The sequence below is a fragment of the Schistocerca gregaria genome, chromosome 6 (genome assembly GCF_023897955.1).
Source record: "Schistocerca gregaria isolate iqSchGreg1 chromosome 6, iqSchGreg1.2, whole genome shotgun sequence".
Lineage (NCBI taxonomy): Eukaryota > Metazoa > Arthropoda > Insecta > Orthoptera > Acrididae > Schistocerca > Schistocerca gregaria.
In genome coordinates this window covers 513,223,103-513,246,981 of record NC_064925.1, presented here as the reverse complement: position 1 = coordinate 513,246,981, position 23,879 = coordinate 513,223,103, and positions in this window count along the sequence as shown.

Genomic DNA, 23,879 nt, shown 5'->3' with positions numbered 1-23,879 from the left:
TCTTGGACGTGCTTGTCCGCCGTAAACCCAATGGGTCTCTAGGTCATAGCCTTTACCGCAAGCCCAACCACACGGATCAGTATGTGAACGCCACCAGCTTCCATCACCTAGCACAGAAACAGTCGGTTCTGAGGACCTTAGTGCATCGAGCAGAAACCGTCTCAGACGCTGAAAACTTGCTTAGAGAATTGAGCCATTTACCACAAAGTTCTTAAGGAAAACGGTTACAACAAACGGATCTCACAAGCAGTGTCATCCAAGCTCCAAAGGAAGGAGACCACTAAGGAAGACCACACAATCTTCAGGCCTCCGTCAAAGATTCGGCAACTAATGAAATCTGTGAAAGACCATGCAGGCCTCAGAATGCCAGGAATTTAGAACATTCCGTGTGGATGTGGGCAGTTCTATGTCAACCAGACTGTTAACACTGTTGAACAGCGCCGTATAGAACATGAAATGTGTTACCGTCTGCGCTATCCCGAAAAGTCAGCTGCAGCGGAACATGCTCTGGAAAACAGACACCGAATTGCATTCGATGAGACTGTTGTTAAACGGACTAACGGCTTCTGGGATAGCGTGATAAACGGGGCCATAGAGATTAGAATTTCTGGCAATACCTTCAATAGAGACGGTGGATTCCAGCTGAGTGCAGCGTGGGACACGGTGTTGAGGGAGTTGTAGCGGGCCCATTACAATATACGATGTGGGACCGAGCACCAGTGACGTCACGAACGACGTCACGAGCGACGGCACGGCTATATAAGCACGGCAATGACAACCACACTACAGTCATCCACTTGACAATGGCAGAGGAGATCTCTGCCGAAAGCTCGTGGGCAGTAAACCACTTAACGCTGCTTGAAACCTGAAAATGTTTTATTAACAAATATCGCCGCGAAAGCATGCATTCGTACACAACTAGGTTGTTGTTATAATCAATATCCTGGGCTATGTATCACACCGAATCTGGTTCCTAGATTCTATTCTTTGCCGACATTAGTGTCCTATAGAGCCAATCAGTCATTCCGCGAAATAAAGATTTTTTTGTCTAAAATGGGGTGGCACGATGATGTGTGGATGATGTCAGCTGCTGTAGTAACTCTCCGCTATATGCTGAAATATGAATCCCCTGTCATTGCTAATCCTACGAGCTAAGAAATTGAATCAGGATTCATTTTTATTTAAATCCTAAAAGTCATACTATCTTTTATGAAACTTTTTTTTACTGCTGTAGTGACTCTGCACTACATGTTAAAATATTTACCCCACTGTCATTGCTAATCCTAACAGCTAAGAAATTGCTCCAGGAATCATTGTTATCTAAATCCTAAAAGTCACACTATCTTTTATGACACTGTTGTAAAGCCCTTTAAGCACATCGTTGTTTCCACTGATAAGAATAATTGTGATACCTACATATCCTCCACAGTTTTCCAGTGAGGCAACCTCCCTTTGTGAGCCCAATCTCTTTTACGTAGATTTTATTGTGAAACGTCAAGAAAGTTAGGAACAATACCGTTTGCCATAATTCACATAACTAAATGGTTTCAGCAATTCCATTCTATACTTTCTTGTGCCTCTTTCTCTGTGACAGGTCTGCTTGAAAATGATATTCTTACCCAAAGTAGTTTTCAATAAAGCATTCACTAAAAGCATCTTGTGGTGGTAACATTGTGGCGATCTTCACAGTGGCAGGGGGATGCTGCTATGGGTGTTATTAAGTCTGTTCATTTTCCAGCCTCCAGAACGTGGACGAATAAAGATTCGAATACTTGAATCAGGTGCAGTGCCAACTAAAGATGCTTAAAATAAATCCCCAGAGAATGCGCAAGGATAATTAGTTAATAAACTCCTGATAAGCTGTTTAGCTAACTACTTGGACTTCATGCTAAAGTTCGTAATTCCTCACAATGGGTTGAAGTTAAATCTTGCCGGAGACCGTATCAAATCCTATAATAATTATTGCACTGCAGAAGTTATATAATTAATCTCACTTAGAACCGAATCAACAGTTCATAGTTAAACTCAAATAATTAGCCACCATCAAATAATAACAATTCATCAAGCACCATCTATCTTCTGTAACGTATGTGGAATATATTCTTGAATAAAAAGCTACAGTCTATGCGCCGTAAGATCCATGAATAACGTTGCATCAGTTACATTAAAATCAGCATTCGATATAAGCTTGAACTGGTGCACTGATGTTTTCAGTAAAAAATAAAACTCAGAACCAATGTTCTACAATCATCACTTCAAGGGCTTCATATTGTTGCATTGGTGCCCAAGACTCCATTTTAGCTAACGTATTGTACGTGATCTGTGGCTTCTCTCTCAACTTTGGTTTAACACTCTTAATTTCTCCAGCTCCTCATGTTACAGCGTGGCGCGATATTAATAGTATTTCTGCAACATAGTTTTCAGAGACTTTAGTAGAAATACGTTATACGTTATACGTCTCTCAAAATGCCATCCTTAAATGTAAGAGGAGGGAGCGTTTTAATTACTACTGATTCTGAGTGAGGAAAAAACTACAGTTTCTCTAGTTCTGACTCTAGCTGGACAGTGGTAATAGTGAATTCTCAATCACACCACCGGAGCAGCTTAATAGTTGGTGCCTTCACCATTCTCTAGTACGAAGACGAATGAAAATTAGAAAACTTCAGTCACAGTTAATTAAAGTTCACATAATAATTTAGCTGCTCAGTATGATGAAACACTCAACTTTGATATCCTCGCGAGTTGTTGATTCAGTAAGTCCTGTAATCCTGCGTTGCTGTTGTACTAACTTTTAAATAAAACGCAGAGTATAATATTTTTCTTGTCATATAGTGTGACTGATTATCAAATACATCGATGGGCTCGAGGCTCTGAACACTATGGGACTTAACATCTATGGTCAGCAGTCCCATAGAACTTAGAACTACTTACACCTAACTAACCTGAGGACATCACGAAACACCCAGTCATCACGAGGCAGAGAAAATCCCTGACCCCGCCGGGAATAGAACCCGGGAACCCGGGCGCAGGAAGCGAGAACGCTATCGCACTACCAAGAGCTGCGGACCCAAATACATCGATGGAATATACATTAGCTGTCTGACAGCCTCCGAAAGACTATCACACAAACTGCTTTCAAAAGACAATAGCATGACTTGTTGACTCATGCGTCACTTCTTTCACATAAAAAATCAAACATGTTGTTGAGTGTATGATTCACAAAATAACAATTAAATGTCATGTTATAATATTTGTTGCTTGGATCAAATAATAGGCTACATATTGCCCTACATGTCCTGATATTCAATTTGGAGAAGTTTTCTTATTTATGTAAACCATTTCAATGAATTTGCAGCACAATTAATATCAGTTTCACCTCAAACGGAGCTTTCATTTCAAATGATCATAGGCAATAAATACTGTAGCTTTTCAGAAGTAGGGGAGAGGCAAACTTTCATGAATATGTGGTGCAACTTGACTGCACAGTTCATATCACTAAATTTAAAAGTTGGGTTCGACAAATGGCTTACTCCCTGTAGCTGGTAATATAAATCGGGTAGCATATTAATGTGAAATTTAATCTGAGATAATAAACTCGTTTGTAGTAATTTTTAGAAGGGTGGTTTATTACTAAAACAGGGTAGAGACATAACAGTATCAAGTCCAGAAGCTTCAAAATTTGAGCTAAAACTACCTTTTCAGAGAATGTTGATATGAAGGAGGAATTTCACATAGGGATGGGAAGCTAGTCCCATTACATTTTGTGCTAGGACGGAGCTACTCACCTAAACTGATGAATCAGATAGACCTCACATCTTTGGACAGCACTAGATTATACATTTCATTTTAGCATTAAGATATTCATGTCAGCGCACTGTGGTACACAATGTCATAAAGGTAGATACTAGCTGTTTATGTTGTTATTCATAATAAAACTCCAACTGTCTCTCTGACCACAATGTTGGAACAGCAGTTCTGTAATCAGTGGTTTGTTCTTGTAATTACTCTGTTCTTGCACTTCACATTTATCACAATGCTAACATTTAACAATCTCTTCCTATTCCTTCCCTTTACAAGAACTAAATTAATAGACTAGTTGCCATTATCCTACAAAATTCCCCAATACAATACTTAAATATATTACTTAAAAATAAACACCAATTGTGCTAATCGTTTTTCTTCATTACTACTCTTCACATAATATTTTAACTCTTACTTTCTCATGTATGTCCGGTACCGGTAATCTTAACTCAAGCCACCAAAATATCAAGTTCACCAAAGAACAGGAGAAGAATGGTCAGCTGCTGTTTCTGGATATAGTAGTAAAAAGGAAAGCAGATGGATCAATTGGCCACAGTGTGTATCGGAAACCCACACACACTAATTTATATCTGCAGGCCAGCAACTCTCACCACCCTGCACAGAAGAACGGTGTTCTGAAGACATTGGTCCAGAGAGCACGTGCCTTGTCAGACCAAGAAAGCCTACCGACAGAAATAGAACATCTCAAAACAGTCTTCTGCAAAAATGGATATACACCGAAACAAATTGAGATGACACTCCAACCAGCCACTACACCACAAGTTCCACAAGGAGAGGCATATGAAGCAAAGAAGGTGGCGTATTTGCCCTACGCTGTCTCTATTTCTGCCAGAATTAGTAGGATCCTCCGTAAACACAATATCAAATTTGTTTTCTTTCCATCCAGCAAGATAGGGGGGGGGGGGGGGGGGGGCTGGTGGGAAATGTCAAGGACGACCTGAGTTTACGGAAACCAGGGATTTATATATACCTTGCCAATGTGGCATGTCCTACATTGGCCAGCTGACAAGAACAGTAGATATTAGGTGCAAGGAACATCAGAGGCATACCTGATTAAGAGAGGCAACAAAATCAGCCATTGCTGAGCACTGCCTAGAACTAGGTCATACCATGAATTATGAAGAAACCAATCTTCTAGCACAGACGCCCAGATTTTGGGTCAGTGTTATAAGGGATTCAATACAGATAAAAGTGACCGATCATCTAATGAACCGTGAAATGGGGGTACCAACTAAGTAGAGCATGAGACCCTGCTCTGGAATTGCTGAAGAAGCAATGGGGACAGCTACAGCACTCCACAAATAAAAAAACTGAAGGAATCGACATGGAGAACGATCCCCATACAGAGTTCTAGGGGCACCAGACCGAAGATGGAACACCCAGGGTCGAGACTGACGGGCGCGGACCGCAGAGGGAACATCTAGAAACGCCGCGGACTGAAAATGGCACGACAACGCTCCAGCAGATCACAGCGAGCGGGAGAGGACCACAGATGGAATGCCTGGTACCACAGACGGGATTCCAAGCGCACCAGACCGAAGATGGAACACCCAGGAGTGTGTCTGGCGGACACGGACCGCAAAGAGAACACGCAGGACTGCAGCTGACGGAGAAGGGAACGGCAATGCTCCAGAAGATAGCAGCGAGCGGGCGCAGACCACAGAGGGAACTCCTGGTGGAGGGGACGGCCACAGGCATAAATACTGGACCAGGTCCTCTCGAGGAGTAGTCTCAGGTCGCACCTGATGAAGGTAACGAGGTATGCTACCGAAATATCGTGCAAGTACGACGCTGATACCCAGCAGAAAACCCGACAAGCCAAGATGTCATTAGATCGCCGGGAAAGTCTGAAGCGTTACAATATTTAGCTACATTTCAATTAAACAAAGTCCAAAATACAACAGAGTTCAGTTTATTACTAGCTCTCTTGTGTTATCACAACATTTCATCCAACTTTTATTTAGTAATGTTCATATTGATTTACTGAATTTTGCCTTATGTCCCTATAGGTCCATTATAGAAAGTAAACCATTGCCCATCATACAGCAGTATACACAGATTACATTATGTGTGCAACACTAGTCATCGCTTCTTAAATATCCCTCCAGGTAACGGTATTCAGCATAATATTCCTTGTCATTGCTCCTTAATTATCTCTCCATGTAACGGAAGAGAATACAACATTCCACTCAAACTCCACCAATGAATCACATGTAAAAGTTACAGTTAGACAGCTCCACATCCTGGCATTTACTTTTAGTATTGTTTTTAATGAGCTCAATTAGTTGCCCAAAAATTGCTGTTGGATAGCCATTTACCACCCAAGTAAATGACTTACAGCATGCATGTTTTTCCCATTATTTTTCAACAACGAAATAAATAACTTACATTACACCATTATTTGTAAACACTTGCGAGAACATTATTGATTGTACTTATACTGGTTAACCCACAACCGGAGATATTGTTACGAAACTAAAGTTGACAACGACAACATCTCTTAATCTTATACAATTATTCAATTATTATACTAAAATCCTTTATGAACTCAAATACTCAAATACTTTAAGTAATCAAAATATTTCTAACGCCAACTTCATATGCATCGCCTACAGTCTTTAGCTAAACGTAAAATATGCCTTCATTTATATAATTAACATTGTTACACATCCACGCTATATATGGTTCTTACTAGTATCAGCTCTCTACAAAATAATTATGTCAATTAACATGCAATAAAATTTAGCACTAGCAAAAAGGCAAGTAAATGGGAAACTCATACTTTCTCGTAAAACCAGCGATCATACTTAACATTTAGGCTCTCTGCCACAGCACATATAGCAACTGAATTCTAATCAGTGTTTCTGGCATAATGCCTCTTAACACTATCTTTCTGCTCCACAGTATGTAAGTAAGTAAAAGTAAATAATGTAGTATAGAATCTTAACGAACCTTGTTACCTAAATAGAAGTCCTTGCTCTAATTCTGTAACTGGCAGAATGAAGAGCACCATATCTGCAATGGTTAATAATGGCCTCAGCAATTGCTATAAATGTGCTAATGCTGATTTATTGGCATATAACAGTCATTAGGTTACACGTTGTTCATTCTAACATTTGATGAAATACATTTTTAAAACTGTTGCCTCTACCATCTGATATACGTAATGAGACTACAGGTGTGCAAATATCTCACAGGAAAACGAGCTCACCAGCGCCTACTGCGAGGCTTAAACAATGCAAGTGGCAGTCGCTACCTCGCTGCATTTTATTACGTCAGCGTGTGACTAACCTTACGGATTCTGACCGTTTCTCTGACCAGTGGTCTTCTTAGTATTCGGCATAGATCATCTACATGCAGCAGCACGCTTGACATTCCGCAGTATACAACACATATACATTACCCCTTCTACAGACCATACATCATTTAACAAATTACGATAAACACTTTCACAGAATAGTGCTACATATCCAGTTCAAAGACCTCCCAAAGTACATGTAAAATCACAATATGCCTTGTTATTTCCGCCACAGACACATACTTTGCTAAGGGTTTAAACCTTCATCAGCATTCTCATTACTGATGAAACATGTTTTAAAGCTATGTTTCCTATTATCATGCATTAATGCCATCACTGAAACACATAAATATCTCTTAAAGGCTACTTTGAAGTTATGCGAGGTATTAAGTTATTTTGGTATTGAGGACCCTATTCTTCTGCTTACTCCCTGTAAAAGAAGTTTACAATAATATTAATTCTCTTAACATCGGTCCAACGTTTGGGAAATCTTTCCTCAAACGACATTAGAAAAGGAACTGTGTTTACATTGCCCAGCGTATTGCAGCTGGCTTTGGTAGTACACGGTGATCATTATTATCTGGCTACTCTGAGCAGTATGAATCACCAGAAAATTTATTGGAATCTAATTCTTTTGTACACTGCGTACATGAGGCCCTTCTCTGTAGCACAGTAGTTGGCAAATATAAGATGTACTTTATTGCACCTTTCCTTCTTACCATCATTACACAACCATTCTCCCAAACTTCAGGTTCTTACAATCTCTACAAAGTCAATCTTTAAATGCTCAGAAAACATGTCTCGCAGGTCGGTTGCCCCTGTTAATGGTGATGTACCGCTAACACATAAAGCTCTGTTATTGTTGAATTCACATTTTTCATTATTCTCATTAACTTCATAGTGGAAATCACTATTTGATTCTTCACGTTTACCCTACCATTCCTTATATTCCCTATATCTAGCGCCCCTTTTCCCTTCTCATTTGGTCCTGATTTCTTTCAGTCAGTTTATTAGCATCTATTTATTCCTCCGTCACTTGATTTTCAGTTTACCACTAAGTCCTAAGTTCACTATGTAATGTATCTGCTTTTTCACTTCTTTTACCAATGTTCGATTTTAATTCATTACAACTAGCTTCATTCCTAACATAGAAGCTCAATTATTAAACCTCATAAAGTCTACTTTACGAGGTAATTTTCACGAAGTTTCACCACACGCCTTCTGCACAGTTTCGATCAAAGTCGATGTTCCATCCCTTATGCCTTCATGTTATTGTAAATATGCCGTACGCGGAAACCTCCCAGCCGGCCGCAGTGGCCGAGCGGTTCAAGGCGCTATAGTCAGGAACCGCGCGGCCACTACGGTCGCAGGTTCAAATCCTGCCTCGGGCATGGATGTGTGTGGTGTCCTTAGTTTAGATAGGTTTAAGTAGTTCTAAGTTCTAGGGGACTTATGACCTCATAAGTTAAGTCCCATATTGCTCAGAACCATTTTTGAACCCTCCCAAAGTTATTTTGTATTTTCCCGAGATTGTGCCCTCTCTGGAAGAAACGGTGGTGGTGTAGATTCTTTGTGGCCGAGAGTAATTTTTCGTTTGACCGTGCTCCGTTAGGTGGCGCGTGCGGATCAAAGAAAAGGTTTTGAGTTACCATCGGTAGAGGAAGGTGGCGAGCAATGTCGATGCTAGGAATCGACCCACGTTTGTGTCGTAATAACCTCTTTTCTGCACCTGGAGTGATAACGCGGACCCGTGCGGGTTGAAGGCCGTTTCTTAAAAAAGAGTCACATCTTTAAGTTTTCGATGGTCACTGTACTAGTGTTAGCCTTGCTGACAGCGAACGGTGTTTACGCTTTCGGATCCTGTATCCGTTGTCCGGAAGAGATTGTCGGTCCAGGCAAAGCTGGAAGGTCTCTACAGCCTTCACTGTACCGTCACTGCACCGTGGTTTCATTTATGACGATTACTTGTACACTCCATGTGAATATGAGTTGTTCTATTGTTCAGCAGCAGGTGACTTCACTATTTTACCTGTTCGTGTTGTAAACATTGTCCTTGAGTCTGTCCTTGTAAACGCCATTAGAGTTGTGTATGTTTTTGGGACCGGTGGTAGCTGATTTATATTTCAGGTTTTATCATGTCGTTTAAATGATGTGAGCAATGTATCGCAAAGAAATCTACACAGGACTGAAGTATGAAATAAAATTTAACTGCAAGTTTGCGCATTATTAACCAACTTAGGCAGCAGTGGATTAATGCTAATGCTGCAGATCAATCTTTGAGTTAAGTAATCATCATTTATAACTGAACAATTCGCATTTCCTTATTTGTCTTTCATCTGAAGGCAATCTGCACCTAAGCTTGTTTTGAAATTGTCTTTTACATCTTTACAGTACTTAACTAAACCTTAAAGCATGCAACGAGTGAAATTGGTGTGCATAAAACATGTGAGTAGGGGTCCTCCTGTCATTGTTACTGCGTATTTAAGTTATGTTCCTAAACTGATTTTGTCAAAAGATTGTTTTGAAATCTGAACTGATATCAAATTATCACTATAGATTTTGTTTAAGGAATTACTATATGCATTTTTAGGATAGGTTTTGGGATTTAAGTTTTAATGTAGTTACATAGTTTATGCTGAAACCCTTAACTGATGTAATTCTAATTGGCTTGAGCTTAATTTGACATAATTGTATCACCAATATTTGCCATCAGTAATGGATCAGGGTTAATATTTAATCAAGGTTATTGTTAGTTACCTTTAAAGAAAACAGGTAGGATGATATGCGTTTTTTGTAAATGTTGAGTAGGAATTTCTTGTCCCTAAATTTCTTTAAAGCACATGTCTGCATTAATGTTGCCCACAGAATAACACTTCCTACAGCTCCTACCATACCAGTAAAAATAAAAAGACTGTGAAACAGCCAGATGTGATAGGGAGAGAGACGCCGCCGTTATCACCAATCTGCTGCGCGCGAGTGATGGCTCCACTCACCATCAATGTCCAACGTACAAATCAAAAGGCAGCGCCTCTCCGTCCGCCAATCTCACCGAAGGCTACGGCAGGGTTGCGTTGCACTGGGCCTCAAGTCCGAGTTGAGTAGACCAGCTTCCACCGTGATGAACGTAGTCCACTGGATCCGCTACGCAGCCGCTGTCCGTCTCTTTCCTCGTCCAGTCTCTCAGTTTAGTGAATAGCCAGTACGATCCCGGCAGGGTCACCAGTGCAATGGCTGACTGTGGGAATGAAGATGCTAGAGTCAGAGTAAGTGTTGGCGTGTAAAGGTGTAAAGTTACCTGGTCCAACTCCAGAGGTAACTAAATGTATCTAAAATAATGCCCCTAAGAGTTCACGAAGACAGTAAATAGTTAATAAAGCCCCGATAAAGTGTTCATCTACCTCAGTGATCCCCACGTTTCCAAGACCATTACCTCTGAGTGCAATCAGATACTAGCTACTACTCCCTCCCCCCCCCCCCCCCACCTCGCCTATCCTCTGCATCATCAATATTAGCCCCTAACTTGATTTTAGAATAAAAAACGATTTTCTGTGAGCACTTTTTCTTTTTAAAGAGACGAAAGCTGCTGAATGATATTTAGGTTTTGTAGGTGTTTTGTTAAACAGAAAACTCGTAAGTCAATGTGGCAATGGGTACTTCTTATCTCTAAGAATCATTTTCATGTAATGATGAATCAATTCTCAGAGCAACACGAGTGCTGCCTACAACTGCTTCTCAGAAAAGAACTCTAACTATCCAATGTGACGTTAGACACCCGTTACAAAACATGCTTTCTCGACACCACTCCTTTCTCTAGGGAAATACCATGCAACCCCCTTTTAATAGTTAACCAGATTGAAATGTGTGCTCTGTACCTACGCCAAGTGTTCGTAAATCACTCGATTACTGGACTCCTGCCTGAAATTAAAGAGACTTTAGAATGCCAGTGCTTTGTGTCTGGTCACTTCCAGTAATAATAATTATGAGAAGAAGGAGAAGTATACTAATAATACTGTGTGGTACCTACAACATTGTATGTTGTATTAAATTATAATTGTTGTATTTTTCTGCTAATAAAGATGAAATGTCTGATCTATTTCGTAAAACATCTGCAAATTGTAGAAGGTATACTTATGAGATATTTAAACATATTCTACATGTATGTCTCAATTTTACTACCATAAATGGATGGTACGTAACGTGTTTGTAATGGTTGGACTATGTGAGAAAGACATTCATACATTTGTTTCACAAGCTGTAACACCAACCATGTCGTGTTATTTGTTGATAGTAGTACTTGAGAAAATTACAATTTTTGTATGTGATTCTACAAGTAATAAATTATAACAAATAATTTTATTTCTTGGCTGAAACAGAATTTAAGAAGTTATTTTGACCCCTCATAAAATTTTATTTCAACCCTTAAGAGGTATTTGTGACAGGTTGGAACCATTGATCTACCTACCTCGACTTTATACTAAATTATATAAGTGTTCACGCAGGAATAAAGTTGAATCTTCAGGGAGTTTCGATACATTTATACTAATAATTATTGCACTCGAAAAGCACTTAATTACTCTCACCCGAAACTGAATAAGTAGATCAAAGTTAAACAAACAAGCAACCCCTGCCAAATGAAACCATTTCAACAAACAGCAGTCTGTAAATCAGAAGATGCAAACTTCTGCAACATATGTCGGATGTATTCTTGAATCAAAATCTGCAGACTATGGGCTAACTAACTTTGCGTCAGTTCTGTTACAATCAACGTTCAGTATAAGCTCCGCTTGACGAATAGATCTTTATTGTACACAAGACAATTTAGAACTAAAACTGTAAAATCATAATTTCAAGGGCTTCATATCTCTGCATTGGCACCCAACAGTCCGTGACAGTTAAGAAGTCGTAACTCACTTAACGGCTCTCACACAACCATGGCTGGACACTTTTAATTCCTCCAGCTCGTCTTGATATAGCCTGTTGTTGCAATAAAAATTTATCTGCAACGTTTAGTATAAATACATCCCCTCGCACCAACAGCAAGCTTGTCCACTTAGCAGCGTTAACTGGTTCGATGTTCCTACAGTTAAGATAGTTTTGAGGCTAAAAGCTAACATGGATGATTGTCGTAGGTCTACCGTCTCAACATGAAATTCTTGAAAGTTGTAATAATGTTTGATGTAGTTAGAAATACTTCATAACTCCGGTACAGAGAGTTCATTGGAAAATTTCGCTTGCTAAACACAAAACGCAAAGATAAATTACACTTTTTGCTAAAGACATGTGATGAATTAACAGAAAATTACTGTAACGAAAATTATTTTTAACCTTAACATGTGTCTAGGGGGAAGAGTTACACAGAATCTGCATATCAGGTGTATTAATGGTAGATATGCTAGTGAAATACCTCTTGCTAATTACCTGAACACAAGGAAGAGTCACGAATGGCTCAGGAAGAACTAAATTTTGACCACCAATCTAGGTAAACATATGATGCACACTGACAAAATTTACCCTTGCATCATACTCCATCACAACATCGATAACGTAAGAAAAACATGAGAACTGTCTTCTTTAAACTATGAAATGCGGTATAGGTTTTGTAAAAGCATGGATAATCATAAAGTGATTTTCGGTGTACCCGTAAGGTACTTGTTAAAGTCTACCACATTAATAGAAAAGACAACATTTCTTCAATGGAGCGATCTTTTCTTCCAATACGCAGTAGCTCTTTCTTTTGGTAATATGTTCTCTCTTACATGACTGAAAAAGTGCAGGAGTTCGTTGACGAACCTGCGAACAAGTGTTCCATCTGCCGTAATCTCCAAAATCATCATCATATCTGTATACGTTCGAATCGTGATGATAAGTTGAAAAAATACAGAAGAATTAAGGATCCTTTGTATCCCACAGTGGGAGGTTTTGCATTTACCCAAGATAGCCGATACAAATTTGGCACCCTGAAAAACCACCATTACATGCAAATTATTGTACAAGGCTTATGAGCAGTACTTTAAGAAAGCAAGAAGAATAATCGAAGTTACTGAAGATTATTGTTCAACATACAGGCTTGCTGATGCGGTGGTACTTACACTGAACTATAAGTAGTCATAGCACTGTAAAGGAAATTAAAATCCAACTGATTAAACACCAAAATTATCCCTCTTCTTCCAATTCTAATACCGACCATGTAAACGAATCAAATGTCTGGAAAACTGTATAAGACTTACTTCATATCAAAGGCGGTAGATTCCACGGCCTCGAAATAAAAAAATAATAATAATAATAATAATTTATTGGGAATACTGAAACACTCTCAGTGATATCCAAATCAGACCAGTATTCAGTACTCGTTCACTTCGTGCAAACTGTGAACTGCTATTTACAGTAAAGTAAGAATTCAGAAAATGTTTCCAACGGTATGAAGTACCTGACTCCAATCTCTGTATTAATATTATTTTCTATCATAAGATTTTGTTTATTGAAGTGAACTTTACCACGAAGCTAACGTTACTTCTTCCGTACATATTAAAATTTCACTCATTTGGGCTATGAACGGTAGTTCTAATTATTGTGAAGAATTAGCCCTTTAATTAGTGAAATATTCCAAATTCGAGCCATAGTTACTTCCTTCCGTGGTTACACGTTGAAAATATTACTCGCTCTTCTCTGGTGCGAAGCCGACCTCCAGTAGCGGAAAGTTGATTCGGTTCAACAGAATAATCACTATTCTGTGATTATCGAGTAATGTAAAGGCAATGGAATGAGGAACTAAATTTCATGATAATTGATTAAATGCAGCTTCCACAATAACTGAGTTTGCACGCTATTTGAGACTTATTCATTAGCTCAAGCAGAAAGGTTCGACACTGTCCCGTTGTAACTGGCCACGTAATGTATTAGAGAGATCGTCTACGCGATGTCGAGCACAGTGCCAGAAAACAGATACACGACCGCTGAATACTCATTAATTCAGTAAGAAGCGGTGCACAGACGATTGTGTCCGCAAATAAATGAAACACTGATCTATTGTTACTAAGAAAACACCCTATACCGCAGCGATGACGTGATGTGGCACTTGTTAGATGTAACTTGTGTTGGACGTTGATTTATTGACTAGTGTTGATCGCGAGGAGCAAATAAGACTAGGCCGTACTGCCCTTAACTTCCTTCTTACTAAAATTACCTTAAAATGTTATTTTGCTTTGTCACTCCCAAACAGCCTTTGTGTCCGCATTCCAAGTTTCTGACTGTCATTTCCTCTTCTGGATTACGAGAAAGGGACTTCACAGGAAAAACAAAATTCAGTGAAGTACCAAATACAATAATACTGTCTTAGTAGGTTTTATTTAGGCTGACGCCTTCATTCGGAAATAAACCTCAACAGGCTGTAATAACTTGGAGAAATTTCTGAAGACTGAGCTTGTCAAAACACATTCCTGGTCGTTACCGCAACTTCAGAGGAGATGTTCTTCATTTCGACGTAATTCCACAAATGTATTGAATAATTTAACCACAGAAGGAATTAATAATTCGGGCTGTGGGAGGCCCTCGTGCGTTGAGAGCTCTTTGAAGCTGTCTTCCCACGTCGTGCCATCTCTAAACCGTTAAGTCCCCTTTAAGCCGATGTACCGCCGTTGCCAGTTCCTGAAACCTTCTTTTCTTCTTCCTCCCGAAACACCGCGGCGTGTAATTAAACTTCGCGCACATCGGGCTGCTAAGTAATGTAGAAGAACCAACAGGGGGCATTATGTGCGCTGAGGCCCATTCTGCCTGAGAGGTGCTACCTGTTTGAAACAGCGCTGCCGAAACCCACGAATTCCTTCCTCTCCCGTTCCCCACTGCTGCCGCCTTCATTAGACGTGTCAGCTTGGGTGTAAGCGGCGGAGGAGTCGTCATCCAATTTGGGTGACATTGTTCGTCCGCCCTTTGTGACGACATCTTTTCTTCCGGACTCGAGAGCGTAATTGCCCGCCATTAGACTGGGACATCCTCCCGCTCTTTAACGTCTTTTCTATGCAGGCGTCATCATCGGTGAAAGATGAATCGGCCTGTCAGAGGTCAGTGCCCTGTGTGTCCCCTATTCTCCTGCCCTGTATTCTTCATCTCTGGTTGTTTCTTTATTTGCTTCCATGGGAAAAAGTTACTTGATAATCGAACAAGTCGAAGCACTGTTTACAAAAAGCTGTTCGGAAAATTCACAAACCAAATAAACCAAAATATCAAAGAAACATTGATAAAATTGTGAGAGAGTGTTGTATTCACCAATAGCGACATCCAACCACTAGAAGTAGTTGCTGATATTATGTGGCTTGCTCGTATGCAGCAACTATGTGGGTTTATTGCAAGGACCAAACAGCCTCGTGTGGTGATGGTGGTGGTACGTTCCTATGGGACCAAACTGCTGAGGTCATCGGTCCCTAGGCTAACACACTACTTAATCTAACTTAAGCTAACTTACGCTAAGACAACACACACACCCATGCCCGAGGGTGGACTCAAAAGGCGGCAGCCGCCCAAACAGTAGCCAGGCATAATAGACCGTGGTGCTACCCCGTGCGGCAACCAAAAATAGATGGAAACACAGACTGGCGGTAATTTACAACGATTTACTGAATGATCTTTTACTGTAATTAATAAGTGTAGAACGAACTTTGTGCGTGGGGCTATAAATCAATTTTCATTTGGTCTGGTTTACTCTGGTACAGAGACCTAGACAAGCTTATAGGAGTCACAGACCTATAAAAAAGCATTCGACAGTGTAAAATGGCGCTAAATATTCAAAATTCTGATAAAAAGGAGGAGTGAGCCACAGGGAAAGACGGGTGGTATACACCATGTACAAGAACCAAGACCGAATAGTTCAGACTGGAAGACCAAGAACGAAATAAACTAAACTACGCCCGAACAGGCTTTGGAAGACCCTACGTTATCGACCAGTCACCGTGTCGTCCTCAGCCCACAGGCGTCACTGGATGTGGATATGGAGGGTCATGTGGTCAGCACACTGCTCTCCCAGTTCTATGTCAGTTTACGAGGCTGGAGCTGCCCCTTCTCAGTCACGTAGCTCCTTAGTGTGCCTCACAAGGGCTGAGTGCACCCCGCTTGCCAACAGCGTTCGGCCGACCGGATGGTCACCAATCCAAGTGCTATACCATCCCAACAGTGCTTAACTTCGGTGATCTGACCGGAACCGGTGTTACAACTGCGACAAGGTCCTTGGCTCAAAACCAAAGTGATCGGATTAAAAAGGGTGTAAGACAAGGATGGAGTGTTTCACCCTCACTGTTCAGTCTATTCACTGAAGAAGCAGTTTCGAAAATAACAGAAAGGTTCAAGACTGGGACTAAAATTGAAAGAGAAATTATATCAATGATAAAATTCGCTAATGATATTGCTGCCCTCAGTGCAAGTGAAGAAGAATTAACTGAGCTGGTGAATGGAATGATCAATATAATGAGTACGGAATATGGACTGAGAGTAAACCAAAAGAAGCTAATGTGACATAGAAGAAGCGAGAATAACGATAAGCTGAAGGTCAAAATCCGGTGCTTATCAAGTAGAGGAAGTTGAGGAGTTCTCCTGTCTACAAAACAAATTAGCCCATGATGGACGAAGTAAGAAAGATATAAAACCTAGACTATTATAGCTAAGAAATATGTTCCTGGCCAAGAGAAGTCAATTGATATCAAACACAGGACTTAATTTGAGCAAGAAATTTCGACGAACGTAAATTTCGAGCAGTGCATTGTATGGTAGTGACTCTTGAGTAGTGTGAAAACCGCAAGAGGATAGAATAGAAGCTTTTGAGTTGTGGTGACACAAAAGAACGTTGGATATCAGGTGGACTGGTAAGGTAAGGAATGAGGAGCTTCTCTGCAGAATCAGAGAAGAAAGGATATTGTAGAAAACAGTGTCAAGAATACGGGACAGGATGAGAGCCCATGTGTCAAAGCATCAGGCATACACTCGATGGTATGAGAGGGAACTATAGAGGATAAAACCCTAGCTGAAGACACATATTAGAATACAGGGTGGTTGTAATTAACATTCGCTACTTGAGAGGGATACCATGAGGAACGAGTCGTCGTAGAACAAAGAAACTTTGTGGAAACATCTGTAGCAGCAGTATCATTTACGTTGCATCCAACATATAGGAAAGCGTTGGCTAAGAAACAGTTTATACGTTGACGCTTACGGACACTGTTTTAATGCCACGTCTTTGATATGTCGATGTCCATGTACTACTCTCTCATTAGAGACCATTTACTTCAGATTATCGGGTTAATGGTAATGACCCACGCTAACACAAACAGTCAAGACACTTTCTTACTTTTCTTTATACACTGCGACAGTAGCGCCTCAAGCAGACATAAACCTACACGTTTTAGTGCAGTATATGGGATGAGTGCAAATAATATTGGTTATACTCATTTGTAACCTTTTTTTCAACAGGGAGCGTATGTAGTGGAGCAAAAATTGGCAATGACTATAAAGTGACAAGATATTGTAAGGTGGCGTGGTCTCCTGAACTTCATTTCTTACATATTCCTTCCTCACCATACTATTCTGCATATCAAGATGTTTCATTCGAGCCCAAACTCTATAAGACAGAGTCAATTTTACATATTTGCATTTAATCGATATGCAGATCTAATAAATAAATCGCAGGTGCGCACCGAGATTAAAAAGTCGATGCTGGCGTACACAAACATTCAAGACACGATGGCCACAGCAGTTTTTGTTCCGCTGAGGCAACCAGCACACGGGAAAGTCCTTATGCAAGTAACTTAGCACGCAGTTACACCGGCCGACCGACAGCCCAGGGAACAATACAATTGTTGTCAGAGAAAAGGGATGATAGCCTGCGTGTTCACCTTAAAAGCAAAACCCGCTGTATTGTTTGGGAGAGCCCCAGCAGACGCATTTTTGACTGACCAAATGTGCACTTTCAGAGTTCTCACAGGTGGACAGTAAAAACCTAACGCAAATACTATATATTTCCGAGTTTGTCTAAACAGAGCGCCATTCTCCCGTTTGTAAGAGTATCACTGATTGGCGGACTATTTCTGATGCAATGAGCCAGAGTAGCCGAGGAAAGACAGCGGATGATATACCCTTTCGGTTTTTGGTTGAGGAGGGGTCGTTCCAGTGACGCTCTTGAAGCAGGAACACGTTGCGTGAGCGAGTTCGCTCGTGTGAGTATGCAGAGAGCAAGGAACAAAGTATCTGCTCAGTACTGCACTGAGAGAGCACCTCTGTCGCTAGCGAGTAGGAGTGGTAATCTATATTGAGTCGCTTGCAATTAAGCATTAGTCCATTGTTTTGGCCTCGACACTTAATGTGAACACAGAGTATTAGTTAGTGCCTGCGAGAGAACATTGGGTGGCATCGTGGTGTACTGGTTGTCTGATCGGTGTACCAGTAGTTAGACTGGGGGCAGATAGGAGTCCTTGACTTCATCAAGGCATAGTGAGAGTTCGATTGGCGAAGGTCAATCCAGATAGAAAGAGATAGTTTTGTTATTTTTCAGCAGCGAACGACGCGGCAGCAGTATTTGCAGCTCACGGTATTGCTGTGCGCTACAGCGTAGGCAAGCCCCAGCTTTCCTCCATTAGAGATAACATACTTCATTCACATCTCTCTATTACATTGCTCAAGTGACTGCATCGACCATACTTAGAAAAAATCAATCAGATGATTATCCACGTCGTCTATCAGTCATTCTGTCAAGTAAATAACATTCTTAAAGAAAAGAGATAAAAGAGCTTTTCTGCAGTTTGTATATAAATTTCATTAATAGAATTCCTAGACATTAGAGGTAACCTCCTATTCGAAAAAGAACCAGGAAATTTGTGTCTTTTCCTTACAGTGGATGACTCCAGAAGGTATCTACTGCTGAAAGGTTTTCAGGCGTTTCTTTTTGGTATGTTAGGAGCGTCTGTCTGACTTCTGTAGTAGTGTGGGAGGAAATTGCTTCTTGCAAGATGCAAAGGGTACTCGACAGATCAATCTACTGCGTATCTCATCAACAATAACACCAACGCACATAAAGAAAATAGATCACAGCTGCACTGGCCAGCCGACCGCCCAGGGACCAAAACAGTTTTTTCCAGAGAAAAGGCAAAATGGCGTGCGTGTTCACCTTAAAAGCAAAACCCATTGTATTGTTTGGGAGAGCCCCATCATACGCATTTTTTGACGGACCTAGTTTACAGTTTCAGAGTTCTCACTGGTGGACAGTAAATGCCTAATGCAGATGCTATATATTTCCGGACTGGTCGGCTTAAATGGAGCGCCATTCTCCCGTTTGTGAGAGTAACGCCGATTGTCGGACTGTTTCTGTCGCAAAGAGCCAGAGGAGTGAGGGTAACACAGTGGATGATATACCCTTTCTATTTTTGTGTGGAGAGTGGTAGTTCCGGGGATGCTCTTGAAGCGGGAACAAGTAGGGGGAGCGAATGCTCTGGTGCGTGTACGCCGAGAGCGAGGAACAAAGTCTCTACTCAGTACTGCACTGAGATAGCACGTGTGTAGTGTAGTGGGACACGAAATTGAAGCGTCACCCATTCACCAGTATCAGCCCAGTTAGCAGGTGAATATAAGTTTAGTGTTTTGTTTATGTATTTTGTAATATTTGTAATGTTTGTGAATTATCTAAAGTTTTGTATTTATTTTTATGTTTCATGTACAGAGAGGGCGGCGCAACGAACGCAGACAGCATCTTCACTGACGGGACCAGAGAGAAAATTGCTGGCCACTATACGTCACAGGTCGACAGCCAAAGAGCAACAGAAGATCACGAAACCGAGTTGTTGCATCGTGCTTCTAAAAACTGAAAAAATAAGAATGTTTCTACAGCAATGACATCATAGAAAGTTTAATCATGTTGTAAATGTTCAGTCCTATCTTGTCAAGGCTCATGTTCACATCTATATGTAGTATATATGAAGATAATAAACTAGTGTAGACTGCAAAAGCTTAAATACGTGTTCCGAGAATTTATTTATGACGAATTATATTAAGGAAGAAGTATTATTGATTTATTTGACAAGATTGGCACTTAAAACAAGTGTTCTACAATAGTCTACCGGTACTTCAAAAAGTGAAAGATAACTAAAAAGGGAGTTTTATGGAAGAAGTTTTCGTTATTAGGTCAGAAGGAATTTTGTATATTTTATATTTACTCGTACAGTAGGAACCAAAGGGAGTGGTTAATAATTTTAGGGACCATGGGCGTCCACGGCTATATGGCTCACGAGAACATAGCAGAATGCCTTTAATAGGGATTTGTAATAGCGTTAATATAGAACAAACCAAATGGAGCTCTCACGATTGGTTGTCCTAAATAAACTGCCTTTACCCAACAAAGTGTCCGAATATAGAGAAATTCTTGCCGAGATTATAAAGAAAGTTTTGCTTGATTTCTTCTTGACCTTATGCATAAATAAATATTATGGAAAAGAACGACGTAAAGTAAATAGTAATATTAGTTATTGTGGGAAACTTATTAGTAATATATATATATATATATATATATATATATATATATATATATATATATATATATTGGACAGAATAACTCTAGTAAATGAATAAAAATGAAACTAACCTATCACAATTTGTCCGCTCTGTCCTAATGTAACAGCGTTAAAGAATGTACTAAATTATTATTTACTAGTAACTATTAAATGAAAGGCAGTAATCTCCATATATTCAGTTATGAATTACAATAATAGCATAATTAATATTATATGACAAATAGTCACAACAATATCGTCATAAAATGATTGAATCTATCTAAGAGCAAGGACTTTAGATAATGGAAAATGTGAGATAAATGTATAACATTAACAGTTAAATATGGTATATAGAAGAAGTTTTATTTTCGGCTAAAACCCGGCAAACTGAGCTTGTGCATGGGGTATATAGTGGGAAGCGAAAGTGATGTGTCACCCATCCACCACTATCAGCCCAGTTTGCAGGTGAATATAAGTTTAATTTAGTGTTTTGTTTATGTATTTTGTAATATTTGTAATGTTTGTGAATTATCTAAAGTTTTATATTTGTTTTTATGTTTCATGTACGGAGAGGGCGCTGCAACAAACGGAGACAGCATATTCACTGCTGGGACCAGAGAAAAAATTGCTGCCCACCATATGTCACAGGTCAACAACCAAAGAGCAATAGAAGATCCTGAAAACGAGTTGTTGCGTTGTGCTTCTAAAAACTGAAAAAATAAGGATTTGTTATGTTTCTATAACAATGACGTCATAGAAAGTTTAATCATGTTGTAAATGTTCAGTCCTATCTTGTCAAGGCTCATGTTCACGTCTATATGTAGTAGATATGAAGAAAATAAACTAATGTTTACTACAAAAGTTTAAATACGTGTTCCGAGGATTTATTTATGAAGAATTATATTAATGAAGAAGTATTACTGATTTATTTGACAAGATTATTAATTTTTGACAAAGTTCATCGTGAGTTTGAGTCTTAAAAGTTTCTTCAATGTGGTTTTAATATTTATTAAAGCAGATAACTTGCATTAAAATAATTTCTAAGTTGAAACAAACGATGTCTAAATTGAAACCAATTGGACTGAGTGACATACTTATGCACATATGACTCGAATGATGTTGTTTTAATTACAGTTTCGTTCAAGAACCATTCAGAGACAACTTTAAAAAGAATTTAAATTTGTTTGAAGTGTTTTCTAACGTAGGTAGGTGACTAAGTCTGCATATGGTCATATGTTAAAAGAAAATCATTTATGAAAACCTTATGTCGTTACACTACATTACCTAGCAAATCAGAGTGATACTCTATATTGAGTCGCTCATGATTAAGCGATTGTTCACTCTCGGAACTTATACTTCTTTCTTCATCAGATATCACCCTTCCTATTGTCTGTTTGTTGATTCTCGTTTGCAGTCTCGTTTGTTTGTCTGTGAGTTTGCTGCTTTTGTCAGTTTTGTTTCTTAGACCTTCCAATGTAATCTGCAGCTTATCCATATCTTCCTTGATTTCTGTTATCCTCTTAATGCTGTTCTTACTATTCCACAATTTTTCTGTTATTCCCCTGACGATCCTGTTCTCTGGCGTTCTGATTAGCTGTCCTAAAAATGAAATTTCCTGTTTGTGCTCATTACTGGTTCTATTTCTGATCATGTTTAGTTTTGATGGGTGTGTCTATATTAATTGCTAAAAGTTTCTGGGGTTCTACACAATTGAAAAGATTACTAAATGCCTTTGCGAGGAGATTGGCATTTTCCAGGTCATGATGTGCCAATTTTCCATTTTCCCTTTCCAGCATTAACATGGGACAGGCAAATTTTTTTCTAATTTTTTTCCGAGCACTTAGTGAAAGTCTCTGGAATTGGTTTTATGGTAATATTATTCTAATGGGTTGTTTACATATTTGTGTGATTGTGTCTTGGTTTGTCTGATAAATTATGTGAAATCTTTCCTGATATTTTTTAGGTTGGTTGCATTTTCTTCAGATTTGTATGTTTAAAAATTTATTTATTTATTTATTTATGCATTTATTTTACCTGGCAAGATTAGGTCCTTCAGGCCCCCTCTTACACCTAACCAGGCATACTGAAATTGAACAAATTTCAGTTTGTACAGAAAATTAAGGACATATAATGTGTTATACAGTATTAAAGTTAAAGAAGAAAAAGTAGAGATAATAACAGTAGTGCAATGATAATTATAACAATAAAAAATAATTAAAACAATACAGAATATTAATACTAGTAACGACTATGTATATGAAAGTAAACATATTTTTCTTTTATGAATGTCAGTCCTATTGAAGGTTGGGAATTTTCTCGTTATGTTCTTGCAGCTTGTGAGTTAGTCTCATCGAGCAGAGACATAAGACGATAGAATGGGGTGAAAGAGATATAGAAGGAGCCCATATCCTAGTGATATCCCTGTATTTCTTTTCTCTTCTGAGTTGAAGTCCCCTAACAGGATCTTAACATTGTTAATATTCATATGGTTTAATGTTTGGTCAAGGAAATCCCACAACTTTTCCACTTCTCTTCTAGTCATTGTTACGATATTCTTTTCAATAGTAGGGGCATAGTCATTAATGATTGTATACATTTTGTTGGATGCTTTCAAACTCAGAGTTGCAATTCTAGGGAATACAGCTTGAATATCGATAATAGAATCTATTATTTTCACATTGACAACAAATCCAGTTCCAAATTAAGAACTTTCTTTCTTAACCCTTATTCCAGGTTTACCATTCTAAAGTCTATATTCTTGTGATTCAAATGGTTCTACTTTAGTATTTCTAATTTCCTCGAGTCCTGCTACAATTTTTTTCTAATTATCTAATTCATTTGTCAATTTCTTTAGTTTTCCTACTTTAAGTAGAGAAATAATATTGTTGGTTGCAATGTAGTTTGTATGATCTTGTTTGACCCTATTATTATGAACTGGCATAAGAATGGGCGATGGCCAATGCTGCAACTAATTGTCGCCAACTAGGTGGCTACCCACCAAATCCGATGTAGCCTTCTCCTGCGTTCTTGGAGAGGATGGTGGAATTTTTTCCTAAAAGACCTTTCCATGGTTGACTTTAGAAGGTAGTTGGGCGGAGCTAGCTCCGATTTACAACTATGGTTGGTAACTGCAGACACATAACCCTAGATGTCAAGGGTTTTTGGTTGGCATTTCCTTGAAACCCACTAAAGTATGGTCTTCCTGCCAGTACTCGGGTGGTTTCTCACTGCGCGATGTGGTC